At 43.4% G+C, this 7,726-nt stretch overlaps 1 pseudogene; it reads left to right on the forward strand.

The window, feature by feature from the left end:
• The first annotated feature begins 3,740 nt into the window (after positions 1-3,740).
• On the forward strand, positions 3,741-5,400 carry LOC110743882 (annotated as a pseudogene).
• The last annotated feature ends 2,326 nt before the right edge of the window (positions 5,401-7,726 follow it).

Consider the following 7,726-nt stretch of genomic DNA (forward strand, 5'->3'; position numbering starts at 1 on the left):
AGGTCACAAAAGGTCTCACGCAGACTAAGGAAGCTCAACATGCCAGACAAACCATTGTACACAAAAAATCACAGACCACTGAGTACATCTTCTGAATGAATGAATGAATGAATCCACATGCTTGCTACAAGGGTAGTGATTGGCTGGGTGCAGTGGCTCACGCCTGTCATCCCAGTACTTTGGGAGGCCGAGGCAGGAGGATTACTTGAGCCCAGGAGTTTGAGGTTACAGTAGCCATGATTGCACCACTGAACTCCAGCCTGGATGACAGAGTGAGCCCCCCACCAAAAAAAGGTAGTGATTTGAAGAATGAGGACTTTTCAGTGTCGTATTTGGAGAATGTTGCTTTCATTGGATCAGGTTTTATTGAGTTTGGTGATGAGGATGGCATTGTGATGGGCACATTAGGGGAGGAAAGATCTGCAGATACATGGCACCAAACTGAATGTGCTACGTGTCTTTAAAAGGGTAACACACTCTGAGAGACTGAAGCATGGAGAAGTAATTCTGGTTTTGGAAAAGTACAAAGCGTCTGTAGAGAGGATGGCATTGGGGTAGGTCTTGAACGAAGAGAGGAGAGATGAGAGGAGGGAGATGAGAGATAGGAGATGCTTTCTCACTGAGGCATACTCTACTGTCAGCTTGATAGTATGATAAGGTCTACAGTGAACTGGCAGCATAGAAGAGCTGAATTCCAAGTATTTGTAAGGAAATAGTTTGTAACTCACTTCTAACTAATATGCTCTAAACTTGGCAGAAAGAGGCTATCCCAGGGACACTTATTTGAAGGATAAATTATTCTTCTGTTTTTTTGCTGTTTTAGGATCTTCCCTGGAATCGACGTTTGTGGATCCAGAGTGAGACCCCTGGATAATGTTGCAGGGCCCCTAGTTCAACTGTTGTTATGAAACGTGCTTTGGGGTGATGGCCAGGACATCCCATCATGTGGATGCTGTCAGGATGCTTTCCCGGTGGAGAGTATCCTAGCTTGCTTAGTAAGGCCCTGTAGGCCTCTCTGGACCAATGGTTGCTATTTCCCTAAGGAAGTCTTGTCTAGAGAAACCACCAGCTTTTCCTCCCAGGATTGGTTTCTAGAAAGCTCAGAGTCAAATTGGTGGCTCTCTGCTAACAAGCATACATACCATGATGGTATGCAGTTTTAAAGTCTCATTCCTGGCTCCATTTGAAACCTCCATCCCTGTTTTTATTTTTTCTTAAGTTTCTCTCTTTGATTTGTGCCTTCTTGTCCCAGCTTTTGTATCCTGTGAGCTAATTTTGGAGTTTTCTAGAAGCAGGTGTAGCTGAGCCACATTGTCCTTTCATTGCCTTCAAGCCTGCAGATCTTTGCACATGAGGCTTCTTTTGCCTGGAAAGCTCTTTCTTTCCTTTCCCCTTTCCTCTTTTGACTTTTCCACTCTTTCCCCTTGGTGTCCCTGGAACCCCTGCCCTCTTTCTCAGTTTAGCAATCTCTTTCTCTAATGAATTAGAGGCTCCTTCATGTGTCCCTTTACCATAGATCTCTCTCCTGACCACACACTCTTATTTCCTGTAGAATGGACTATTCTGTTTACTTGTCTGCATCTCTGCTAGTCCCTACACTTTGGAGGATTGAGTCTATATCGGTCTTCTTCAAAGTTGCCTCTCTAGGACCTAGCAGTTTGCCTGGCACATATAAGACATGCAACAAACTTTTGTTATCTGCATGACAGAAGTTATTTTTAGGATCCTTAGTTTTCTGATATGTGTAAAAGACACCAGTTATTACGCACGATTGTAGGGAGGCTCAAAGGGAATGATTCATATAAAGTTTCTAGTATGGAGCCTGCCATATATTAAGGCATCCCTTCAACCCCACTCCTTGCAAGTGATTAATTTCTGAGCGCATAATTCACTCTCAACAAAATTCCTCTTAGAATCAGTGCACAGTTTGTCTCTAGGAAGAAAAGATACAAATATAGGGAAAGCCAGAGGCATAGCAAGTACAGTGATTAAGGAAGGCTTCTTGCAGAGCTGGAGTGCAGTGGAAACATTTAAAGGAATTAAGAGTTTGGAAAATAGCCTTGGAGAGGGATGATGGAAGGTGAGCTGGTGGGAAGAAACCAATCCTGGGGCCAGCAAGCAGCCCCCAACTCCATCTTTCCAGGCCACTACTCTGATTTTCATGAGGCAGACGTTAGAGAACTTCTCAGCCTCCTGCAGGTTTGGCTAAACGTGTAAATATTGAGGAATACCGAGCTATTCGAAGAACACATTGAACTCGGGGTTCAGCATTGGAGAAATGTCTGATGGCATTTCCTGGAGGCCATGAGTTCCTCTGTGCATCTTTTTCATCTTATGGTTCCAGAACTAAGATATTTCTCTGCTCCAGTGCCTGTGGAACACAATTCTCTAAACCACGTCTCTCCTGGCCTTCCTTTTGGCCAATAACATGGAATGTTGTGTCTAAAATCACCTTTTCTCCCCTATGACCGTCAAAGCAACAGAGTTTTGGGAAGCACAGAGGTCATCTGCACCCACATCTCTGAATTGCTGCATGGTGGACAGGAGAAATGGTACCTCTTTACCCATAGGAGTTGTTGTTTCTTCCCCACATGCGGATTGAGCCTCACTGATGCAACGCACTGAGAATAGAGGTCCTTGAGGGTGGGTGACTTGACCCATTATCCCTCAGCCAGCAGGAGATCTGAAGTAGTTGTTCTAAGAGGTGGTCTTAGCCCCTTTAATTCCTTCATATTCTCTTTTGTTTCTCTGCCCCAATTCAACCCAAACCGATGAGACAAGTACACCCTATGTGCTAGCTGTGCAACAGCAGCTTAAAGCACTTCAGCCTCCTGACAGCCACTGTGAAGTCCCTCTTACAGGGACACTCTGGAGCTGCTGCTTTAGGATCTGGGAAGAGAAAGCAAGTAGAGCCCGTCTCAGAAGAGGACGGGGGAGGTCTCTACTCCTTTCTGGGATTCACTGACTCTTTTATACACCATCAGAAGCCAGGATAAGGCATGAAGGGATTAAACACTCCATTCTACCACCATCTTTGCTTTTATGTCTTGTTTGAATACAATGGAGATTTACATGTTTAAATATGCTTGTATATAATGCTAGTTCAACTCAAAAACATACTATTTCACTATAGCCCTAGCTCAGGGCTATGGACAGCTAAGCCATAATAAACGAATGTTGTTGGCTTGCTTGTAAGTTCTTGCTTCCCTGGAACCAAATGTGAAGATAACTGGAATCTGTGGGATTTTCTTATTTTGCAGGGAGTAGAGACCCTCTGAGCAGTGAACCTTAAAAGAGGGAAAAATCTCTTCTATGGCCAATGTGAACCAGAAAAGAATGTCAAGAGGCTGTTCTTCCAGTCCTAAGAGTGTCCAAGATTTGAGTTTTCCATAATGAAAATGCAGAATATGCAGACACCAAAAAAATTACATCACAGAGGCCGGACGCAGTGGCTCACGCCTGTAATCTCAGCACTTTGGGAGGCCGAGACAGGCGGATCACGAGGCCAGGAGATGGAGACCATCCTGGCTCACACGGTGAAACCCCATCTCTACTAAAAGTACAAAAAATTAGCCAGGCGTGGTGGCGGGTGCCTGTAGTCCCAGTTACTCAGAGGCTGAGGCAGGAGAATGACGTGAACCCAGGAGGTGGAGCTTGCAGTGAGCTAGTTCACACCACTGCACTCCAGCCTGGGCAACAGAGCGAGACTCTGTCTCAAAAAAAAAAAAAAAAAAAAATTACATCACGGAATCACTGCCCTGAATCAGCAGAGAAAACATAATACAGGCTGGAAAACTCCTACTTTATTTATTAAAACAACAGTTCCTTAGGACACTATAGAATTTCACTAATAACTAGCTGAATGTATGTTTAAGCCCAGTGATAAAGGTTAGCAAACGAAGGGGTACTTACACGTAATTACACCTCCAGCATGCAGGTTGTCGCAGAGGGAAGCCTTAATTATCAATGTGCTATGCCCCTGCTTTACATATAACAAATGGCCTTAATGTGGCTATTCATGTTATAGTTTAAGCATCTTGGTAATTAGGAAGTGGAAAATGGGTAGAGTAGAGGGAGTTGTCAGTTTCCTGCTGGTGTGACCATCTGCACTCTTTACCTCCGTGAGCTGAGAGGCTGAGGGAGGCAGGACCAGCTTTGGGCCAGAAGACAGCACGGCATGGACAGCATGGATTTCTCAGGTATATGATTAGGGCTCCAGAACATGGGGGTGAGGACAGAGCCACTCACAGAATCACACTAATGAACTTAACAAATCTTTATTGAATACTTACTATGTGCCAAGCACTGTTCTAGGTATGTGAGATTTCAGTAAACAAAACAGACTAAGATCTTTGCTTCTGTGTAGCTTATATTTGAAGCCAGTTCAGTTATTAAATTTGATGAGTTGATAAGTGGCTCAGAGGTGGTCACCAGTAGTGGGCCTGTCCTGTGCCCTGACCCATCCAGAACTTCTTTCAAGAACTCGGAAGAAGACTGAATGTTGGTTGGGGATTTGTTGATTAAACTTGCAGAGAGCAGTAGTGAGCACTTGGTGCAGTTTTCTTACTTGATTTCTCATCCTTACCACAGTCTTGCAAGGCAGATATCATCATCATTGGGTTTGAGAGCACAGAAGACTGAAGGACATACACAGGTTTTGCATCCAAGTTGGATTCTCTCTGTCTGAAGATGCAAGGCTAAAGATAATTAGCTATTAAATAATTAGCTATTTCCCTAAGCAGCCTGAGGTAATCTGTGAAAATGGTTCACTATTCACTTGACCCTGACAACCCCACAAAATGATGCAAATCAAGAGGTTCAAATCTTCGTGTTCTCTTCAAGAACATTCGTGAAACTGCCCAGGCCATCAGGGGTATGCATATACGAAAAACCACGAAGTATCTGAACGATGTCACTTTACAGAAACAGTGCTTACCATTTCGAAGTTATAATGGTGGAGTTGGCAAGGCATGCCCAGGCCAAGCAGTGGGGTGGGACACAAGGTCGGTGGCCCAAAAAAGTGCTGAATTTTTGCTGCACATTCTTAAAAATGCAGAGAGTAATGCTGAACTTAAGGGTTTAGATGTAGATTCTCTGGTCATTGAGCATATCCTAGTGAACAAAGCACCTAAGATGCACCGTTGGACCTACAGAGCTTATGGTCGGATTAACCCATACGTGAGCTCTCCCTGCCACATTGAGATGATTCTTACTGAAAAGGAACAGATTCTTCCTAAACCAGGAGAGGAAGTTGCCCAGAAGGAAAAGATATCCCAGAAGAAACTGAAGAAACCAAAACTTATGGCAGGAGAGTAAATTCAGCATTAAAATAAATGCAATTAAAAGTTTAAAAAGGCCAAGCGCAGTGGCTCATGCCTGTAATCCCAGCACTTTGGGAGGCCGAGGCGAGTGGATCATGAGGTCAGGACTTCGAGACCAGCCTGACCAACATGGTGAAACCCTGTCTCTACTAAAAATATAAAAATGAACTGGACATGGTGGCATGCACCTGTAATCCCAGCTACTCAGGAGGCTGAGGCAGGAGAACTGCTTGAACCCAGGAGGCGGAAGTTGCAGTGAGCCAAGATGGCACCTCTGCACTCTAGCCTGGGTGACAGAGTGAGACTCCGTTTCAAAAAAAAAAAAAGTGGCATAACTAATACTGGATGATGGACTGAAGATTCGGAAGTCTTTATTACCTGAATAAATGAGCTCAAATGAAGATTTTGCATCAGGAGTGTAACATAAAGCAGCAAGGAGTAAGACACAACATTTAGAGACTTGAATTCTCTTGGCGCTGTTTTTGATGCATTATCTGTTTCTGTGAGTACTTTCTGCAGTTTATGACATCTCTGCCTTTCTTTGGTACTCTGGAGGAAGTTGTCATTTAAATGTAAGATTAATAAATTTAATAACCAAGTTGAAAGAATGAGGGAATTTAGTGTTAATGTCACTCTTGGGCGGAAGTGGTCATGGCCAAGGTGATTTAGTAGTTGATCTCTGTTCCAGTAATCTCTTGCTGTGTAATAATCCAATCCCAAACTTAATCGTGTAAAATGACAATCATTTTGTTACATTCATGGATTCTGTGACTCAGGAATTTGAGCAAGGCACAACAGGGATGATTTGTCTTTATAATATCTGGAGTTTCATATGGTAGGACTAGAATGGCTGGAGGTAACTCAGATATCCAAGGGCTAGAATCATCTGGGGACTTCCTTACTCGCATTTCAAGTGCCTTGGCTGGGATGAGCCGAAGACTGGGCTCAGCTGGTACTGCCTACTGGAGCCTCTTTCTGAAGCTTGGGCTTTCTTACAGAATGACAGCCCAGGATAGTTGGATTTCTCATATGGCAGCTTGCAGCTCTGAGAGCAAGTGTTCTAGCAAACAAGGTAACAGGTATATGGCTTCACTTCACCATATTCTGTTGGCCAAAGCAGTCCTAAGCCATTCAGCTTCAAAGAGGGAAACAATAGACTCTATCTATATTAGTCAATTCTCACACTGCTATAAAGAACTACCTAATACTGGGTAATTTATAGAGAAAGAGATTTAATTGACTCATAGTTCTGCAGGCTGTATAGGACGCATGGCTGGGAGGCCTCAGGAAACTTACAATCACGGAAGAAGGCAAAGGGGAAGCAAGCATTTCTTACCATGGCAGAGCAGGAGAGACAGAGACAGAGACAGAGAGAGAGAGAAGGGGGAAGTGCTACACACTTTAAACAACTAGATCTTGTGAGAACTCATTCACTATCAGGAGAACAGTAAGGGGGAAAACTGCCCCCATGATCCAATCACCTCCCACCAGGCCCCTCCTCCAACACTGAAGATCATAATTCAGTATGATATTTGTACACAGAGCCAAGCCATATCACTATCTCAGGATAACAATATATCTAATTGATGGCTACATTTTAAAGCCATCACATCCACAGGGATATATCCCTCCTATGGATTTTTTGCTCAATTCACTCTGCCAGAGTAACTCTCAATTTGTAGAAGAATAAACCAGGCATTGAGGATGCGACCGTTGTCTTCAGCTCTTTGGAAGACTATCATATGCAAGAGAGTGTAGATGTAACCCACAAGACTTTAAGAATGAGCTAAAGACCAGTGAGTAAATGGAACAGGAGAACTTACTAATATTTGGGAATGTCTGTCAATGAGTTGGCTTGCCTGGGAAGACAGTGAATTCTCTGATTTTTGAACTATTGATTGAACACAACTCAGGAATGTCCCAGTAGGGCCTCAGACACTATCTTGGAGATTGGATTAGATGAATTCTTTAGAGTGAAGGATATAAGTGGTTCTATGTTAGAAACATCACAGCAGAGAGAGGGCATGATGAAGAACCATTCATGACTTCAATTCTACCTTTTCAAGTCATCTTCTAAGTATATAATTTCAAGGATATTGGGAGGCCTGATGGTACCTCTCCTTTAATATTTTTCTCTTATATTGGTGGCTTAGAACCCTCAATGAGAGACTAATTCTTTTAATTTAAGACTTTGATCCTTGTTAAAGTGTAATACCCTGGGAAAGGGGAGAGCCAAAGCTCTTTCCAGTGATTTATAATTTTCCAAAAGCATGGTTAAGGTCATATTCTGTGAGCATGATTTGACAAGAGAAGGTAGGGCAACGCGTACGTGAGAAGGGGGAGGAAGAAATGCCCCAGAAGGAGAGAGAGAATGGCACAAAGTAGGGGAAAATACATGAAGATCT

This window comes from Papio anubis, chromosome 8 (genome assembly GCF_008728515.1).
Source record: "Papio anubis isolate 15944 chromosome 8, Panubis1.0, whole genome shotgun sequence".
In the NCBI taxonomy this organism is placed as follows: Eukaryota; Metazoa; Chordata; class Mammalia; order Primates; family Cercopithecidae; genus Papio; species Papio anubis.